Here is a 21,463-nt window from a genome sequence, read left to right as displayed (position 1 = left end):
TGCTTCAGAGGAAATATTAAGTAACAAACTACACATCCAAACAACATCAATGTGCAGTCAACTTTTTCATCTGAACTGAGTGTCTGAGAACCTGGGGTATAATTATATACAGATTAATTTGCAAGCCCCAGTTGTTTTACGGTCCATATCAGAAATTCTCATTTCCAATGGGGGCTCATAAAAATGTATCTCATAGTTCTAAGATAGAATTCAAAATTTATAATTTCAGTTCATAATTCATGCATTGTGAATTCTGCATTTGTGGTTATAGATGCTCCCTATAAAAATTCAATGAAAAATTTCTCTTTAAAAGATTTCCCCCCAAGAAAAAATAAGAAAGAAAATTAAAATCTATTCTAACAACTTTTCTATATAAATAACTGACATTGAATCTAATATTATTTCAGATGTAAAAAAATATATACTCTCTGAATATTTGATATTCACACCAAGTAAACTATATGCATAATATATTTGTATATTACTTACAAAATTCTATATGGTATGTGGTTAGGTGATTTATAATACATATTAAGTGGCTTATGTACTTTTCACAAGTTTATTAGATGAACAATATATTTAGTAAGACAGAACACTTATTAACATTTATTCCTCAAAGAAACAGCAAAGATTTATAAGTGGATACAAAGTTTGCCTAAATGAGTCCTTTAGATTTAAAAATCCCTTTAATTTATCTCATTGCTTTCCCAATATGGACTCCACAGAAATGTAGGCCATAAGTGAACTTGACTCAAAAGATATGGAAAGCTGTACACAGAATACACTGCTAGATTAGAAACAAAGAACTTTCTTTTCTCTAAATGTTTGACTTTGGAGAAAATTTTTAAACGTCTGCTTTCAAACATAACCATTCATTCATTCATTTATTCATTCATGCATTTCTTTAATAAGCCACATCTTGAACATGTATAGACAGATGGAAGAAGATGGGAGAATGCCAGAAGAAAAGCAGTTTCTGTCCCAAAGAGTTATTCTTTTTCTCATTCTAATTGAAAGAGAATGTAAAACACTGAAATAATTAAAGAACGCTTTTGTTTTAATAAGATCTTATAAATAAGGGCATGAATGTTACTTAGAAAATAAACATCAAGGAAGTAACTGGAGTATGACCAGTCTTTTGGTATATTTTGACTTGGGTCTTGAAGACAAAGATCTCTTTTTTACTTGGACAACTAATAATATACTTGATGTGCATTTATCTCTTAGCATATTCACATTCTCCACATCACTCCCATTCTTTATTTTACTATGTTTCTAGTAAAACTATGCCATATTTAAGCTCAGGAAAGCTCTTCATTTTCAAAGTCAAGGTGTAAAGCTTCTTTTAACTCTTGTCCTTAAACAACACTGGCTGCAGGAGAGAATCAAGATAAATCCTTCTCAAAGTCTGGGAATTTAAATAACAGCAATAATGCAGCAAAAATAATTGGTTGCTACTAATCAACCGCTGGCTGTAGGAGTAGCAATTGTATTACCAAATGTTCTTAAAGGAAAAAAAAAACAACTGAGGAGAGGGATACTTGATCAAGCTTACCCATCTACTAGAAGAAATCAGGAAAAAATAGAACATGGATATTTTTTTTCACGACTGAGGTGATTCCCAATGAAGGTATCCATCTAAAAATAAGAAAACCTGGCATAGAATGTAAACACACACAGACTCACATAACACGTTCATTAAATGAACCTTATTATTTATTAATAATCATTGTTTCAGCCTGTTCTAAAATCTCAGTCTACACAGGTGGATTTCTAACACCTGGCCACTATCATAAATGGTCTCAAGGAACTTTAGGGAATGAAACTCTAGGGTGATCCCCAAACAGTAAAAAAATTTTGCTGTTGTTGTTTTGTTTTAATTTTACAAGACCCTATATGATGTTCATAAACATACAAGTTGTAAAGGAAACAGAGTAAAAAGTGACAGGATTACCTAGCACTTTTATCATGTTTGAATATTCATTTCCACCAGAAGGACATAGTACAGAGGTACATTCCAAACTATGTAAGAATCTGTAGACCATCAGCCATGGTCCAAAGTAAGTAATAATGCCGTCACAAGTTTAGAAGGAAATTCTGACAACTCTGATCTTGACTGCAGACTGTAAAACAGAAATTTATCCATTTTTACAAAGGATAAGGGACAGTCAACTATTTTTCCCCTTATCTTTGCATTATGGTGAGAGCAACAGAATGACAGGTTTTCTGTAGATGCTTTAGGAATGATTCTTTCCTTTCTCAATGCCTAATTACAGTTATGCAAATACCATCTCAAAATTTTTAGCATTACAGAAAAATGTCCACTCTCCAGGCAGAGAGAGGGATACAATCAACATAACCACTTATGCTCTTAAGTTATCTTTCAGGTTGAATGTCAGATGCTTCCTACCTGTGAGGATGACTGTTCTTTATAGTACTAATCCATCCTCTTCAACAAAAGCGTAATATGCCTGACGTATGAAATGATGAGTTGCCTAATGATGTCTGTGCATTTTCAATTTATTAAACTCTACATTATGAACATTATGCCATCCTTAATACATGAAAAATTATGTCTTTAGATTGCAAAGGAATAATGAACTGACACCATATTTTTGCCTGCTCAGTCCATGCATCACTGAACTTCTGTCTTCAAGGACCCCAGCTTCTACCCGTGAAAGGCAGAGAGAACCTCCTGTCTACCCAGAGGACCTGCCCTGTTGGAAAATACTTCTGTTGTTCCAGAAAATAACAATTTGGAGCCTGTAAAAAAAACAGTGTAAATCACAGTGAGGGTCAATGCTTACTAATTGCCTGTGACTATAGCTCCACATAGTATCTACTGACACAGAGAATTCCAAATAATGCCTCATCTCTCAGTGCACAGCACAGTAATCAAATATACATTAAAGGAGGCCTGCTTTTAAGACCACAAGGGTTGGCATCAAGTGCTGCCGAGGAGGCTCTTCTCAAGTGTGAACTATGTTATTGAATTAGCAGCAAATACATTATTTAGGGAAGGGTTATGCTTTGAACATCAGAAAAAACACAAAGGCATTGCTCCCTCCCTCCCTCCTTGGTCTTTCCTGAAGAATTTTCTGTTTCATTTGCTTCTCATCAGTTTTCCATAGAGTCTACAAAACAATTATAAGGAGTGGGGGGGGGGGAGGGGGTAATAAGGAGAATCAGGGAGAATAAATAGCATTTTTCTATTATGTTCTCTCCTCTTGAAAACGTGTCCCACGTGTTGATCAATGGCTCTTTAGGAGAGATTTTAAAATACATTCTAACCATGAATTAGAAGACAACTGTGATGATTACCAGCTTTTTACAATATAATTCTAGACCTTCAAGTCTCATTCTCCTGAATCTAATTTCTAATTCCTAGGCTATAGGTCAACTCTTCCTTTTACGTATGCTACACCCCAAACTTAGAGCAGTGTCCAAAGTGATGGCCAAATATGATCATTCATGTCTGTTTCCTTCACCAAACCTTTCCATTTGATGATATGGTCCTTTGTCACCCCTCCACAGAGGAAACCATACATCAGCAGCTCAGCCTATAACTCAGAAACTGAGCTTCTGTGTTTGCTTCAGGCAGACTTGGACACTGGCTATACTGTTTTAAGCATAATCCTATAGGATGATAATTAATTAGTGCTTCTTTCAACTACTTTGAAGACAAAAGGCACTGTGTGAGCATTCAGGATTAACATTCATTAGTATTCCTCTTCCTACCGGCAACCCAAGTTTTCTGTGCTTTCCCTATCATCACTAAATTCTGTCTTACAAACTCTTTACAAATATTAACTAATGAGTGGTGATTCTAGCCCAAATGTACAGAATATGAAGGAGTGCTAAAGAAAGAAGATGGGGATATTAGTCTTATTAGTTACACATTTGAAAATTTAAATTATAACAGGAAAAAAAATCAGCTTATTTTGTAAAAGAAAGAAAGAAGTAAAAATAAAACTTTTTAGTAGGAAGATTCAGGACTAGAGTCAACTCTTAAAAGAGGGGGTGGAATAAAAATCCCATGAAATTTTCAAGTCACAGCTTGAGGTGTACTTCTTTGGGGTACTTAAAAGATAGAGAAAATAGAAAAGAAGACAAAGAGAACAAATACAATGGATAAAATCAATTGGTAGAATGGACTTCAGGGACTTGAAAATGGTCCACAGAGGTCCACATCTCCACATCACTCACTCAAATGCATTCTTGCCTATAGAATGCAATAGTCTGATCACCCAGAACAAACAAGGCCAGATGCACAGTTCCAAATCTGCTTACATTGTTCAGAGGGTGAGTTACCTCCCTTTCCTACCTCCACAGTATACTCTGCCATAATATCAGGTAGTTAGTTTCAGGTAGTATGGAAGAACAAATCCCCACAGCTAAAAGGATTTCCAGCCAGACACTCCCATGTGTCCTGAACTGTACACACAACCCTTTGACAAGTCATACCCTTGCCTACTGGGAGACAAATGCAGGCCAACCATTTTAAGTCAAATTTCACGTCCTATAATTATTGCGCTATAATTACTATGTTAGGATTTCCTTCATGAAAATATATTTCATTCTAGAAAAGTCACAAAAGTGATGAGTTAAACAACTGAAAAGGAAACACAATTTTATTCTTTTATAGAATAGGCAAAATAATTTATGACAGAAAAGCTATGTTATAAATATTCCCTTTTGGAAACTCTTCAGCATGGGCCACTTTTGCTAAGCCTTCTTAAAATTGAATGTAATGAAGTTTTAATTGAAGAAACCTTGTTCTTTTCCTGGTAAATCTCACTCTTGAAAGAATAGACATAATTCACTACTCTAGGACTTAGAGCAGCATTCAAAATGAGATCCTCAAATTTATCATTGCTCAGTCTATATGCATGAATGTACCTGAGAAAAATCTTTCAAAGACAAAATGCAGACAAAGGGCTCATTTTTACTTTTTGTTCTAATGGTACCTGTAGGCTGAATTAGTGAATTCAGTCAGTAATTCTCAGAAATGTTTAAGTCAAAGCTTAATGTGGACTTTTTTAGGGCATTTGAACGGCTTGTCCATGTTGCCAGTTAACTTGATGAAGGTCAGCTTCATTCAGCCATTAAGTGATCATAATGTGAAATTTTGTTTCATCTTTATTCTGGGGTTTGTAAAAGCAAGGCATCCCAGGTAAGGATGCAGTTAGTTGGATGCTATAAATGCTTACTTAGTAAATGTGGGGTAATGGGGAAGTTTTGATTGTGCCAGACTGTACACCATGCACATTCAGACAGCAATCATGACATGAATGTGGTCAGAGATATACTCTGTGGGAAGGTGTATCGATGACATTCTGCTTAACTGGCCACCAGAATTTATCTGCTTTTGAGCAACATGCATTTAGTCTGACCAATAAATTTATGATACATTATTATTTTTTGACTGATCAGATTCTATTTTTCCCTAAAATATAACTTTGTTTACCAGGAATTTTACTTAGGAAATTTTAATATATTAGAGAAGTCATGCACATTTTCTTAGTATCTGCCATCATTATTGACTTCAAGATGACTGTTTTTACTACAACACAGTTCTATGTTTTGTATTTCCTGCTACCCTTATGAATCAGAACCAGGATTGATGTTACTTGTACTACAGTCAGGCTGAAAACTGACAAAACAAAAGCAGAAATATTTGGCTTTGAAATTAATTCCACATGTTTTGGTTGAGCTCTAAACTACTACCAATGAGGTATGTCACTTTTAAATATATTTCCATCACAACATGAAAACATGATCAGAAGAAAGTCCACAGCACGGTATTTGTCACAATTATACTTATTTATTACCTATTTATTTGTCCTACAATTATTCACTGATTTATTGCTTTCAGGTAAGATGTTAATTCATTCATTTAATGAATAAATTTAATAATAAGTGCATTAATTCCACAAACATATAGTGGGTCAACCAACCTTGAGGAACTTACACTCTAATGAACATTAATGGACATGGAAATAATTGCCTTATAGTGAAAAATAAACACTGTAATTAATACAACCATATAAAGTGATCATGACAATACAGGAAAGTGAGAACAAATATCTCTGTTTCTAGAAGTTTTCAGAAGCTTCTCAGAGGGTCTGAGATGTGATGTGGGACTTGAAGATGAAGCAGAGATTCTTTAGGCAAGAAGAGCCAGGTGTGATTCTCAAACAACCTAATGCTTTAGGAATTATGATCCAGCAACACTGGATCATGTGGGATGGGATATGATGAAGAAATAGGGAAAGGTCTGTGTCCCCCTCTCTCTCTGTCCCTCCCCCACTCGTGCTCTGTCTCTTTCTCTCAAAAAATGAATAAACATTTAAAAAATTTTTTTAAATTATGTTGTGTTTCACGATGACAGGCCTGCCACTCCCACTCTCCCAACAGAAAATTGTACAAATATGTTTACATAAAAAAAGGCATGCTTTATATGGATATGAAGATAATAAATAAGCATTCAATACCTATTGTTTATAAAACAATGTGTAAGCTCAGTGGAAAAACAAAGACTTATATAGATTCTACTTATATCATTCCTAAGTGATGTATTTTTGTGAATGAAAGTTGTTTTATGGTGTGTGTGTGTGTGTGTGTGTGTGTGAGTGAACACAGCTTGCCTGTTCTACTAGATCATTAATTCTTGAAGAGTCTGAATATAAGACCATGTATTCTGCTTCTTTGTATTCTTCCAGCATCAATTGTTATGCCTTACACAAAGTAGATGGTGAATAATTATGTACTTAAAGAAGAGATGAATAAGTTTGCAATCTAATTGAGGAGATCTTGTTTATGCATATAAAAAGTTAAAGAACAACACACAGGAGGTCACATAGCAGAATGTAATGGAGTGCCAAGTGAATGATGGAGGTAGTAAGATCTAAGAATTCATGATGGAAAAAAATACTTAGGAGAGAGAAGTGAACTTTGCCTTGAAGAATGAATCAACTTTTGAAACAAGAGAAAAGATCAGTTGAAGTAGCTCTAGGATGTCTGGAAGAAAACTTCCAAATACCAGACTCATTTAATATAACAAAAACTTTGGTAAGAGAATGTGGGTTATGGGGGTCAAGGTTGTGAAATCCACCACCTACCAAACTAGAGGAATCAATTAGCTTTGTTGTCTCCTATCACCAATGTATGTACTTGCAAAGCTAACAAACTACTTTACATTCAGTGCTGTTGCTAAGAAAACCAGATGAGGAGCTGTTTATGAAGCCTTGTAGCCCGTCCTGTTATTGAAAAGCAAACAAATCAAACACCGCAATCAAAACACATGGCAGTTTTATCCATTCTTTTCATAATAAGTACCCCCACACGCACACACAGTTTTAGAGGAGAAAGCAGTTTCAGCCTAATCAGACATATCCAGAGCTACCTAGAATTAACAGTTTGTAACGAAGCAAATAGAGATGGGGTGACTTAATTGGAACAAAAATTTTATACAAATGTAAAGGTGGAGAGCTAGTCAATACCACTGGCAAGATTTCACAGCAATACATCCTGCTATCCTGTCAGCCACCGTGTGCAAAGGCCTGATGAATCAGATACACAGCTATAGCAACTGTGGGCAGCATTAGCAACAGCCAAAGTCAGATTCCCAAAGAAATTAATATATGTCTGGGTAGACCTCTAATAGCAATTCTTCATCACATGAAGTAAAAATCAAAAAAGAAAAGGCCAACGGAAAAATGGATATGCTGCCTTCACAGGTGAAGGATCCCTATGAGCCAAAGTCATTAATGCATATAATAGAGATGAATTTACATTCCTTCACCCAGGCTAGAACTGGTTATGTAGTCAGCAAATGTTTACCAGGTACTTTGTATGTGCAAGGATCTGTGTTCTAAGGAAGAATTCACCTGCAGATGAATAAATGGAATCTGCCACGTGGACAGTACAGGTAGCTGCCATAAGCCAATGATTCTCAGAGTGTAACCTTCTAGCAGAGCAGCATTGAAGCCCCTGGGAACTTAGAGATGCAAATTCTCAGGGCCACACCCCCAGGCCAACTAAATCAGAAACTCTGGGAGTAGGGCCCAGGAATCTCCCAGTGATTCTGATGCAAGATGAAGTTTGAGAATCACTGCTATAAGCATTTAGGGAAAAAAGAACAGGTCTTTTCAGATCATGGGACCCCTTGTGATCAGCACCACTTACTGACAGGTGGCTATAACTAGCAAAGTGCTGCATTCTTTTCTCTAAAAGAAAATGCATTTCTAAACATTTTATTTATTAATTTGTCCAGTCTGACAAATAACTATTGAGCACCCACCACATGATTGGTATCGTCCTGGGCATCAGCTAAGAAAAAAAATTAACAAAACACAGCTCCCTCTCTGAGGATTACAAAGTCTAGTGGGAGAATAGTCTTCTGGCTCTGCATGCCAGGCATTTGCTTAATATGTTTTTAGTTACTGTTCATTAAATCGAGATGACCCATCAGATACAAAACAACTGCTTGGTTCAACTTATTGATTTTAAATGAAAATTCACCAGTGTTTGCCATTCATTGCAATATAATGCACTATTCTGTTTTATTGAAACTTTTCTATAATGAAATAAAAATGCAACTGCTCTGTTGATTAAATATTCATCCCAGTGGGAGTTGTAAGAGCTACAGGAATTAATATTGAACCACAGAGCTTTTTCCTAACAAGGGATGAGAAGCTCAGGCCATCTCAAGACTTTTCTAATTGGTTCAGGCCACCTTTTGGGAACTAACAATGGTTTATTAATTAACCTCTAGGTTTTCTCTGTAAAGAGGTCAATGAAGAGGTTTGGAGGAACTAGTTGGCAGACCCTAATGCTGAGAAGCAGCATCCTGCAATCACCGGACCACCAAGGAAAATCAGGGGGAACTCCAATTGTTGATTTTCTTCTGATTTGCTAGAAGCCTTAGTCCCTTCAATGACTTGAGGCTTATGCCCTTGATACGTGAACATGTTCTTCTATGTGTCTTCAGGGGATAGCAGCAGGTTTCTCCAAGGCTGTTTTATTATTATTGAAGTTCACATATCGGTAACACTTTATTACCCCAAACACAAGAATATGACTAACTCAAGCATTATGCAGACTGTGACAGCCTTTCTTTTCTGCTTGAAAAGTCATTAAACAGGAAACCCCAGAAAGGTTCACAGTTTGCCATAAATGGTACTGTCCACTGGTTTCAGTGCTGGTGCTTACACCTGAGGGGGTCTGACTCCCAGGCCCGCTGAGGAGACTCCTACCCTTTCTTCAGAACACACTGAGATCAGACTGTCTCACACACCCATTAGGTGATCAGACTTCATTAGGGAGTGTGGCCTACATAGAGACAAATCCTGACTTCCGTGCATTTGTGGAAATGTTCAGAAACCTGTGAGAAACCAAAGGGCTCTGGATGGGGGAATAGGTTGTGTTAAAGAGACAAAAGATATCCAGGTAGGAATCAGTGTGATGACAGAAATAAAAAGGCTTTTGAGTCCAGTGTATGCTGTGATCCACAACAGATGTGACACCCAAAATATGAGAGAATAGCTTTGGTTCTCATTTGCCAGAATAACAGGAAGGAGATCCTGGGCCCAGAAAGGGCTGAACTTAGCTGACTAGAGAGCCTGGAGAAGTCTCCATTTGACCAGCTTCTCAATTGGACTTTGTATCTGCTCTACCTGCTTGGCAATGCCCAGAAGAGTTTGTGCCCTTGTAACTGGGCTTCTCCATTCAGCAAATTCTCTCCTGAATGCATTTCTGGCCTGAATATCTATGGTTTTTCTGAAGGGACTGGAGGACACATGTTCTCTACCCTAAAGCAGCATAAAAGTCCCTTCATCCTTGCGTGACAGCAGCGAAATCTCAAAGCCCACTAAACCATGCAAAGCTAAAGCCTACATATCCAGCCATGCCACAGGCAAAGCCACGGTCCTTTCTAACTGAAACTGCCTGCTGCTTGTCTGAGTGCCTTTGTGACCATAATTATTGGGTGGGTAATAGTATTATTGTCTTCAGACACAATAAACACCCCTCTCCTAGCCAATAGTAGATTTCAACCTAAACATCAAAATACTGTTTTAGTCTGGATTTCAGTGTGTTCCCCCAGAACCTCTCTGCTTTTAATTGTGGTGTTAGTCCTCTTAAAGCTCAAGTTGGCAACCTCAGTGAAGAGAAAGGACTGTTGTCTATTTATCTGCATTGATAGTTTTGGCTCACACTGCTGATGGATGTTACAGGGTGTTGTTTTTCCCTCTCCTGTTTCCCTGTTTATTTTATTTCTGATGACTTAGCCGCAGGCTGTGTGTCTGGGAATTAGAAGGGAGGGTAGTCTCTTTCTCAAAGTGAGTTGCCAATCTGTCAGACATCCCTGCAGCTCTCAAAGATTTTCGTTAACTATTTTTCTGACAAATTTTCACTTGCAACAGCTCATTTTGGCTGCTCTCTGTTTGATGCCACTGCATCCAGCCTAAATTTAGGTGGAAAATCTGTGTTATTAGGGCTCTTTGGGTTTACCTGAAAGCCAGTGTTCACCAGGAAACAGTGCCAATTTGACCCAACACAAGTGTTCATCATTAGGATGAAGGTCTAGAAAGCAGCAGGAAGTAATTCTTAAAGGCCTCGCTTCCAAAGCCCATTGTCCACTGACTCTGGCTTTTTTAAGAAACTGGACGTTGTGTAATTCCAAATCTGTTGCAAGCAATAGCCAAGTAAATGACACCTGAGTTAGTGTAATATGACACAGCAAAAGAAATATAAGGTCTGCATGCCTTGAGAATAGGAGTGGCTCTATTAGGACCAAGTCTTTCTGAAACAGATGAGCCTCTCTGTCTGCATTTGTTAGTTTCAATTCATAGCCTTGTAAAAGGTGCTGGATATCATCAATGAGGATATATTCGATGCCTACTTTGAATTGAACAAAACAAGCATGGTGTGAATTGAGAAGTATACCACACATTAGAGCGCTTAGAGAAACAGCAGCAGAAGTATGCTAAAATTATGGAACCTGAATCTAGAAAGGACCTTAAAGGTAAACTAATCCAGTAATTTTCAACCATGGCTGTACATTCAAATCTAGGTGACTGGTCTGTGGTTAGGAATCCAGTCACTGGAAGTGTTTAAAAACTGCTCCAGATGTCAGTTTTGAGAACCACTTGTCTCAAACACTGTTTTGTTTCCAACTTTAACATGTTTTAGAATTTCCTTAGACTATGTCAAAACATAGATTTCTGGTCGTCAGCCCCAGAGATTGTGACTTAGTACATCTTGGGTGGGGCTCATGAATTTGCATTTATAAGATGCTCCCTTGTGGTACTGACCCAGGGGGTCAGGGGACCACACTCTTGGTCCACATCTGGTCCAGTGGTCCTCAAACTACATTGTGCATAGAAATAAAAATAAAACAGAGGTACTAAATGAATTTCTGGGCCCCACTGCCAGAGTTTCTAATCCGAGAATCTGCATTCTAACAAGTTCCCAGGTGGACCTACACTCTGAGAACCGCTTATTTGGATCATTCAAGGATGAAGAAATACATTTTAGAACCATCTGAATTGTTTTTTTTTTCCTCATACTACATTTGTACTCAACTTTTGGTGGGATTCCATGTAGTTCAGGTTAAGACGCATTGATTGATTAGTGAATTTCTGTTACAAAGAGGCCTGTCATCCTTCTCATGTAATAGATAAGGATATTGGGGAACCTGGGTGACTCAGTTGGTTAAGCATCTGATTCTTGTTTTCGTCTCAGGTCATGATCTCACGGTTCATGGGATCAAGCCCTGCGTCAGGCTCTATGCTGAAAACGTGGAGCCTGTTTGTGATTCTCTCCCCATCCCCACCCCCCCCCACACACACACACACACTCTCTTTCCCTCCCCTGCTTGGTCTCTCTCTCTCTCTCTCTAAAATAAATAAATAAACTTAAAAAAATAGATAAGGATATTAAGGTTCAGAGTGCAAATGACTTAATCATGACCACACAGATATTGAGAGTAAACCTATGATCAGCACTTTCTACATGTCCCATCTCAGAGCAAAAGCCCTGACTTAAGTTCCAAACACAAAAAGAGAAGGAAGACATTGGGGTAGAAAACTGATTCTACCACTTCTCAGTTCTCGGGGCTGGCCCTGACTTTAGCGCGGATAACTCAGTAAAAGGCAAAGAGCTTCCCTTGCAAAGAAAAATGATAACAGCTATCTAAGACTGGAAAAGCACCCTAAAGGAAGATGATGTGATTTCCTTCCTCCTAGATCTCCATGCCTGAAGCAGATGCTATTGGTATTACACAGTTTAATTCCAATCCTGCAAAAGACTGGAAAATGGAAGCCAACGTTATGGTCTTTTAGTCACAGTTTTATCATATCGGTCCTTCTCTATTTCCATAAACAAAAAACAAACATCATTACATTATTTGAGCAACTGGAACAAGCCAAATTAAAAAAATTACCACCAATAAGTGCAGCATGGTATTAAAAAGAGGTATCAGCTGCAGTATTACAGCCAGCTACCCCTTTGGTGCACCCACAGTAAACATTTCAAACCCCTGATTATTGAGGAATGATGGTGCACTACAAAGAACTCATTGCCCATTAGAACTATTTTTTTCTTCTTCTCCCATCAATTTGCATTATGTGCAAAGTGAACGTGAATTGGGTTTATATATATACTACCCACATACTATTTCTAGTCACTATTTGTGACTATAAGCCCATCAACTTGACTATAACGTTTCTATCAGAAGTCATGCAGTCATTCTGTTAACAACATTAACATGTAGGAATGTAACATCCAAGCTTCTAATCAGTTGAGTCCCCATTTTTTTCTTTTTTTGAACATGATAGTGATTCATGCAACCACCACCCTTTACAGCACAGATGGAGGAATTTCTGTTATTAGGCTGAACATTATCATATTTCAGTTTACTAAATTGCGTATCAAGAACCCCAAGACAATTTCTCTACTTCATTCTAATACCTATCTATCTATCTATCTTCTCCCAGCCACTTACCTAGAGCTTCACGTTGATTCTAAAGCATAATTAATGGACCAAGAGGGTCCTTATTCACACATAACCGAATGAACATGTGTGCTCTAACAGGTAGGCAATCTGTATGACTCATAAAGCAGATCTGATTTTGACTTATTGGTGTTTATGCCAAGAACTCAAGGAGTTGAATAGCTGACACACAGCACCACACTGGCAGCTTTTAAAGCTGATGCACAGATTTGTGTCTGACATGAGCTATCCCAGTGGAGCAGCCCCTAACACTTCTCAGCCATGCATCTGTAAGTCACTTTCCAAAGACATGGTGACAAAGTAACATGACATAACATGCATAAGCATACTAAGTGTATTTCCAGTCATCCTACCTCCAATGGAGCCAGAGTGAAGCCCAAAGAAAGCAGAATTGCTTAATCACGATATCATCCTCAATCACAATATAACACCCATTAAAATTTGTGCTATGTCCTCTGTAAATAACCAAGTACTTTATTCTCTCCAGCCCCTCAAACTGGAATAGTGTTTGAATCTATGAATCATTCTGAATCTGGCAAGATGATAGCATTCATTGATAACCAATGGTCAAAGCAGGCCAAAGATCGAGGTATCCTATCTTGTCTTCATTTCTCAACAGGAAAAAGAAGTCTGAATTTCTCATCCCTACCAGGTTACTTATTCTCAAACTAAAGCCTCCTACACCTCTAGTCAAACCACTGTGACTTCTTCCGATGTATTCAAACTACATATTTAAGTTGAGGGTGCAGAGTTAGAAACAGAATTGAATCTACCTTTACCATCTACCTGGATGCCTGTCGGCTTTCCTTAAAATTAAATAATACTAATTTTAGAGACTGAGTCCATAATGGTGAGGCAACCTTTGAGGGCCCTTATAATTGTCCATTAGCTATGGGCAAGGAAGAAAAATCCCTGGAAAAGAAGCTGAGTTTCAAGTTGACTGCCATTCACAAACTACTGAAGCTTGAGATATGCAAGTTAGTATCTCCAAACCTCTGTTTCTTCATCTGCAAGATGGAAACAGTATTACTCTACAATACTGGTTTGAGAATCAAATAATGGGATAGATGTACACAGGAAGGCTAAAAGTGCAAATACACATGTAGACACACACACACACACTCTGTGATAAGTTGTTCTACTCTTCTACTGATCTGAAAAGCAAGAAGATGAAAAAACTTCTATCAAAGGAGGGGACAAAGTCCACAAAATAGGATGTATAAATTCTAGTTGCTAAGACAGTGAGCATTCACTATGTGTGAGACACTGTACTCTGCCCTGGCAAGTACAATAATGAAAACGACTGGATAATTCCAGACTTTGGCAAGGTAGGAGAAGGAAAGATATACAGAACAATTAATATTTTTTTAAATTTTTTAATGTTTATTTATTTTTGAAGGAGAGAGAAACAGAGTGTGAGTGGGGGAGGGGCAGAGAGAGGGAGACACAGAATCCGAAGCAGGCTCCAGGCTCTGAGCTGTCAGCACAGAGCCCGATGCGGGGCTCGAACTCACAAACTGCGAGATCATGACCTGAGCCGAAGTCAGACACTTAACTGACTGAGCCACCCAGGCGCCCCCAGAACAATTAATATTTTGCTTAAGTGACAACTGACCATGATTCTTGGCTACTTAAGCAGGTGCCAGGACTCAGGATGCCATTTTCCTCATCTTCCCACCATCCTAAAAGGTCGTAAGTCTCCTTGGAGCTCTTGGGGCTCCTTTTCTATGTGCTAAGGACTAGATGCCAACCTGGAGCTCTGCAGTGCAGGAAGGACTGAAGCCATTCTGTTCATCAATAAAAGCAAATGATCAGTGTTAAATTTCATCCAAAAATTTAAAGTAAATTATTTGCAAACTTTTTGTTTAAAAATCCTTAGGGGGAAAAAAACTCTAATGACTGCTAATAAATTGGGAGTGCCTGTGGGCAGAACAGCCCCTGCCAAGCTCCTTGGGAGCCCAACAAAGCCACAGCTATTCCTCCTCCCTTGCCTACCCTGGTGTGCTCACTAAAAGAGTGACAGAAGCAGCATGAGAAGTTATGGAGTGTCTCTCAGCAGGTAGAGTTTTGGAAATAGATCCACCTACTTCCAAAGTGATCTGCAATCACTGTTCAACTAACTGAGAAACTGGGAAGGAACAGAAATAAACTCATCGAAGAAAAGTCTGATGTGGAGTCCAAAAAAACTGAAAATCAAATACAGGAGCCTCAGAGAGAGAAGAATTTTTCGCCTGTTGAAGACATTTTGCTGCCTGTGCTTTTTGTTTCTAGTGAGGAAAGGATAGAAGATTTGGAGGAAAACATCCTGGACTCAAGTCCCATCTCTGCCATTTTCTAGGACTATGAATTAGGGCAGACTGTAACTTGAGTCTGTCACTCCATATGAAAAAATGGGGATAATAATCTCCTTATTTGGATTGGAAGCAATATGTATGAAGTAGTTAGCACAGAGGTTAGCATTAATAATCTCTCAATGCAAGGAAGTTTTTGTCACTTACTGAATCAACCCACAATCATCATTAATTTCATATATACTCTACACTAGACTTGCCTGAAGGGAAGAGGCTCCCTGTCCTACTGAAATAGATCAAAAGCAGAGGACCTTGGAAGGTACACACAGTTTTCAAGATTCAGTGATCTCACAAGAGAACTGACTTATTATTTATGTTCTGCCAAATTACTCTGTTTCCTAGTTGCAAATTAAACTCTGAAGAGAGGAGCATTTTCCTTTACAAGTCACCCATTTTTTACTGAAATCCATACTGTATTTCACATGGCTGTTGACTATGTTACCATAAAAGATATAATAGTTTACGGTTTCTCAACCAGATCGCATTTGCTATGTGGAGTCAGACTCATCTTCGCTGTCCTTTGTTTTATAAGATGTTTAGCAGCATCCCTAGACTCTAGCCACTAGATCTCAATAGCATTGGGTTGTCATGTTTAGGAAATCAAAATACACAGTATCTAGTTAAATGTAAATTTCAGATAAACAATGAGTAATTTCTTAACACAGGTATGTCCAATATAATACTTGGGACATGCTTATACTAAAAATTACTCATTGTTTATTAAAATTTCAAATCTAACTGGGCACCCTCTATTTTAGCTAGAGACTCTACTGTAGAATCTTCCCTATTGGGACAACCAAAAATGTCTCCAGATTTTACCAAATGTCCTATGGGGGGAAGCTGTCTTCTAGTTACGAACCGCTGTAAAAATGGATTCATCTACAAAATGAAATGGAACTACAGACAGACTCTTTAGGTAGGCTAACCATGCATGGACACATCAGAGACTGAGTTCTCTAACAATACAGGAATCAAGGTAAAACCACGTGTTCTCTGTACACTTAGAGCAGAAAGTACACAATTAACACCTAGGAAATGACATAGTTTGTGATAGGTGGGTGTCCATACTCCTAAATGACCTCTGGCTATTAATACCAGCCTCTCCAAACTTATATTGTCAGAGATATTCTTGTTCATAGATGACCTAAATGTACAGGGGTTTATATTCCAAACCTCCATTTCTTCTTCCCTGTGGGTCACACATTGAGGAACAAAAGCTGAACATGCTTGGAAAACTCATTTCAAACAAAACAAAACAAATAAACAAACAGAAACAGTCAACCCTACATATTTCTGTGTGCTTAGGAAGGCTACTGAAAGCAGCACACAAAATCCTTCAAGGAGCAAAAGCCCAGAGGATACATCCTCCCTTAGTTTTCCAGTTCACCTGCAGGAAGCTGACAGAATCTTGACAGTCCAAATGAAAACTTTACTGAAATACTCTTGCCAAAGGAGCAGTTTGGACATAGCTGTGTAAAACACAGTATGGATTGCCCTGAGAAAACGAGTGGCCCTCATAAAAGAAAATGCTTCTGTGGTGAGAGTTTAATTTGCAACCAGGAAACAATAATTTGGCAAAACCTAAATAATAAGTCAAAAATCAATTCTCTTGTCAGATCACTGAATCCTGAGAACTGCACTCCAATAACCTGTTTTATGGATTGTGGCTGCAAAGCAACCAATTGCCAAGAAGATACACGGCGTATATACAGAATTTTAGAGGTGGAAAAAATGTTAGAAACCCTCTTTTCCCATGACCACTTCTGATACACAAAAAGTTGCCTTCTCCAGATGCCTCAACTAGCCACAATAAACAAACAAACAAACAAACAATAACGACAAAAACCAGCAAGGTCAAGTGACTCATCCAAAGTCATGGAGCAAGTTGGTGACAGAAGACAGGGGCCTCCAACAGCCCCCTGCCTTAGTCCACAGATGTGGATATTTTACAGGTTGCCAAGCCCAGCAGTGAGTGGAGATGCAGCACAGGAAGACCTCGGCACGATGCCAGGGACAGTCTCTTGAAAAGAGACTCACAACAATGTAAGTGGAGTCCCTGCAGTGTGCACCCCACAGTGAATCAAAGCCAAATGCTCCAGAAGAATGTCCACCAGAGTTGTCAAGGATCTGCTCTGGGCTTCAGAACACGATCAGTACTGGAGAGTAAATTAAGGCATTCTTTTTTTTTTTTTTTTTACTTTTTAAGCCTAGATATAGACTGCATTTTTATAAACACGTAATACTTTTACATATAAAGCAAAATGTAGAAAGCAAAAAGTTCTTTTGCATTTAACCTGCTAGGATCGTGTCTACTGCTACAGAATGTTTGAGGGAGGTGGGTATACAATGGGCCTCAAAAAATGAGGCCGGAACAAAAAGGCTCTGCCTTTCCCTACATTGGACAGATCTTAATGGAGCTTTTCTCCTTGGTGTTCCTGCTGCTGGGGATGGTTGTGTCCAAACACAAAGCAAGACTTTTTGCAGAGACTCCAGTGACTTTAACACACGTACAAACACACCATTTTGGGGCACAGAAGAGGCTGGGAAGAAACATAATCTTTCAAAACCCTGTCATTCCCCAAACTTTTCTGCCTTCCTTTGCACAATACCATTCATCCCATGTCTGATATTCATTTTGTCATTGGCATCTACACAACTTCAAGAAGAACTTGAGTATAAAACACCAAATAATTACTTAGTACATTAAGCAGAGAAGAAAGAACATTAGCAATAGTTCATACAATGTAAGAATCTCCCTTCCGTATATCTATTTCAGTTGACATAGCCGTGAAAAATACAGAAAAGATCGTCTCAGCTGAATTTGATATAATTTACTACTGGTGAAATAAAATGTCATACTTCAGAACCTAGTTCATGTTCTACTTCTTTCTGTTTTTCAAACTGATGTAAATGACTGGACTGGCTTTTAATTAGCTACAATTTATGGCATCAAAAACCAGAGCCACTCCCAAAATGGTATTTGTGACAGGTCCTTCACTGGAGTGAATTTCAATGGGGATACTGGACTTACAGTTGAAGGTGGTTTTGCTCTGTGGTGCAATTTGTGCACTGTGCACAAACTATGTGTGCATTTTTGATGTATCAGAAACTGCACATGAGAATTCAATTCCCAACAATTTCCTTCCATAATTTCTAAAACCAAGAGCTGCTTCTCTCACTAAGTTCTGCTTGGCTGCTTTTCCCTCTGCCTAAACCATCTCAACCAAGATCTCCCAACACATAATTCCAGAAATAATGTATACACTTTGGGGTTTGAAAAATCAAGGCTCTTCAAACTAATTAGCTTGGTTAATTAATATATCACTTCATTTCTTTCAAAACTTATTAGGCTCACAAAAGGCCTGTTGGCCCAACAGAAGAGGAATGGAAATAAATGGCTAGGGAAATATTACTCAAGAAAAAAACATAATTTGCCGATTAAAAAATTAATATGAGGATTACCCAAATGCCCTAATGGCTTTCTATCACAGGGTCCAAATTTAAAATCATTTTTAATAGAGAAAAATGAAACCTACATATCTGTTAAGATCTTAGAACTAGAACAGAACACAGATCTTTCAAATATGAGAAACACCCTAAAACTGTCACTGCTATTTAGTAATCTGTCACAAAGGAAGTCAACTGAGACAGAGGTTCAAGCAGACACAGGGTTGGATGTATTTCCACCACCTGAGAAAGTTACTTGAGCTCCCAATGCCTCTGCTTCTCATCTGTGAAATGGGAAAAGGTTGGCTAATATTGAGTTCTGACCACATGCCAGGCACCTACAGACAACCTCTAGGTTTGTGGTAAAAATTAAATAAGAATATAGATTTTCATAGTGTGTGGGTGAGGGGGGGTATACATATCTATATATGTATGGATGTTCATATTGGTTTATAAATAGTTATCATAGTAGTAATAATGTGTGAATAGATGATCTGAAAAGAGAAAAACCAATTGGCAACTAAACCAAGCACCACAGAATCTTGTTTGCTTATTTATGTATTTAAAATCTGCTTTTTTAATGTTTGTTTATTTTTGAGAAAGCGCACATGCGAGCAGGGGAGGGGCAGCAAGAAGGAGAGAGAGAATCCCAAGCAGGCTCCGTGCTGTCAGCACAGAGCTTTCAAACCCATGAACCACAAGATGGTGACTTGAGCCAAAATCAAGAATTGTACACTTAACCGACTGAGCCACCCAGGCTCCCCAGAACTATATTTAAATATAAAAAATCTTACAGATTACTAGTATTACTTGGAAGAAAAAGATATTAACTTGTTAGCCTTTAGACTCTAGTTTCTGAATTCAAGGAATTTATATCCCTGAAAAGAATTACCCTCTCCTTCCTTCCCCTCCTCCTCCTCCTCAGGGGCTATCTGGACTTACTTCACCCTCTGGGTATTTGCAAACCATCGAAATATATTCCTGGGATGGAGGCTCCTCAGAAGATGAGAAGAAACTACCTGATCTACAAAGGCATAATTTCAAAAAGACTTTCTGGTTATTTAATGGAATGTCTCTACTCTCTTGGGACAAAAAAAAAAAAAAAAAAAAAAAAAAAGAGGGCCCAGCCAAGTGCATTCTCCTTTAGCCTCTGTATATGCTTTTTCAGGGAAATTTAAGCAACGGTTCTAAATCATTTACATTTAATTTTCCTTTACTCCACACACTATTTATCATCCTAGAAGGCATGTGAGCTTCTATAAAAACCCTCTGGTTCTCAAGAACTATGTAAGTTTCAGTTGTGTGTTTTATTGCTGTGTTGAGAGATGATCTACACACTTATTATTTGAAGAACCCACTGACTAAGTTAGTTCTTCATGTTATTGTAAACACTGATACCTATATCTATAGCTATATATCTTTTTGCTACTATTACCTCTTTATTTTAGAAGGAAAATGGACTCCTTTCCTTTGGGAATGTGAAAAATTTTAGTCAAATATGAACGTAGTAATTTTCAAGTCAGAGGAGACTACCCAAACATATACCTTTAGTTTTATTTTACAATTATCTTGCATTTCTCCTATTTTTATAAATGGGCTTGTGTGAATCAATTTCTGAATCAAGCACACAGAAGTAGGCAGGGAAAAAAGTAAGTAGATTCAGTGACTTTACAAACAGGTCTACAGGGACACCTGGGTGGCTCAGTCGGTTAGGCGTCCAACTTTGGCTCAGGTCATGATCTCGTAGTTCCTGAGTTCGAGCCCCACATCAGGCTGTCTACTGTCAGCACAGAGCCTGCTTCGGATCCTCTGTCCCTCTCTCTCTCTCTCTCTGTCCCTCCCCTGTTCGTGCTCTCTCTAAAATAAAAAAAAAATTAAAATTAAAATAAAAAAAACAAGCCTATAATGTAGTCCCTCCTGAACACTCCACTCCTTCTCCACTGTCCCCAGGACCCTCCCTCTTCCCCCATGCTCAGTGACCATAAGAAAACTTTACGACTCTTATTCATGTGATGGATCTTCTGTAACTTTGAACCACCATGGGAGACCTTGTCAACTTTTCCTTCACACTACAAAGAACGGTCTCCACAAGAATATGACCACGTCACCACATTTGACATCCCCTTACTAGTGACGGTGCTTTCACAAAGCATTACACACTTAAATTATGGATGAGGTGAAGGAAAAGTTTTGAACAACAGAAGAAGCTTCAGCAAAGACATGCAGGGATTCCAACTTTCCCTCCAAAATAAAGTTCTGTGTCCACTGTAGCTCCTTAGTGCACAGAAGTTTGTAATGATTGTGGAGGTCATGTGGCATCGATCACTCAATACTAACTAGTCCAGTTATCCCTGTGCTCCCTTGTCTCCCTAGTGTCTGGTTAGAATGGAGGGGTTTAAAAACAAGTATACTCTGCAGTTTCTAGTCACAAGAAAAGTACATCTGAGATGACAAATAGGAAATAACTAGACCAATAATAATATTTTACAGTATTATTAGGGGTGCCTGGGTGGCTCAGTCAATTGAGTGTCCAACTCTTGATTTCAGCTTAGGCCACAATCTCAGGGTTCATGAGTTCGAGCCCCACATAGGGCTTGTATTAATGGTACAGAGCCTGCTTGGGATTCTCTCTTCCTCTCTTTCTGCTCCT

Source organism: Panthera leo, chromosome D3 (genome assembly GCF_018350215.1).
Source record: "Panthera leo isolate Ple1 chromosome D3, P.leo_Ple1_pat1.1, whole genome shotgun sequence".
In the NCBI taxonomy this organism is placed as follows: domain Eukaryota; kingdom Metazoa; phylum Chordata; class Mammalia; order Carnivora; family Felidae; genus Panthera; species Panthera leo.
Note: the sequence above shows the minus strand (reverse complement) of the source record.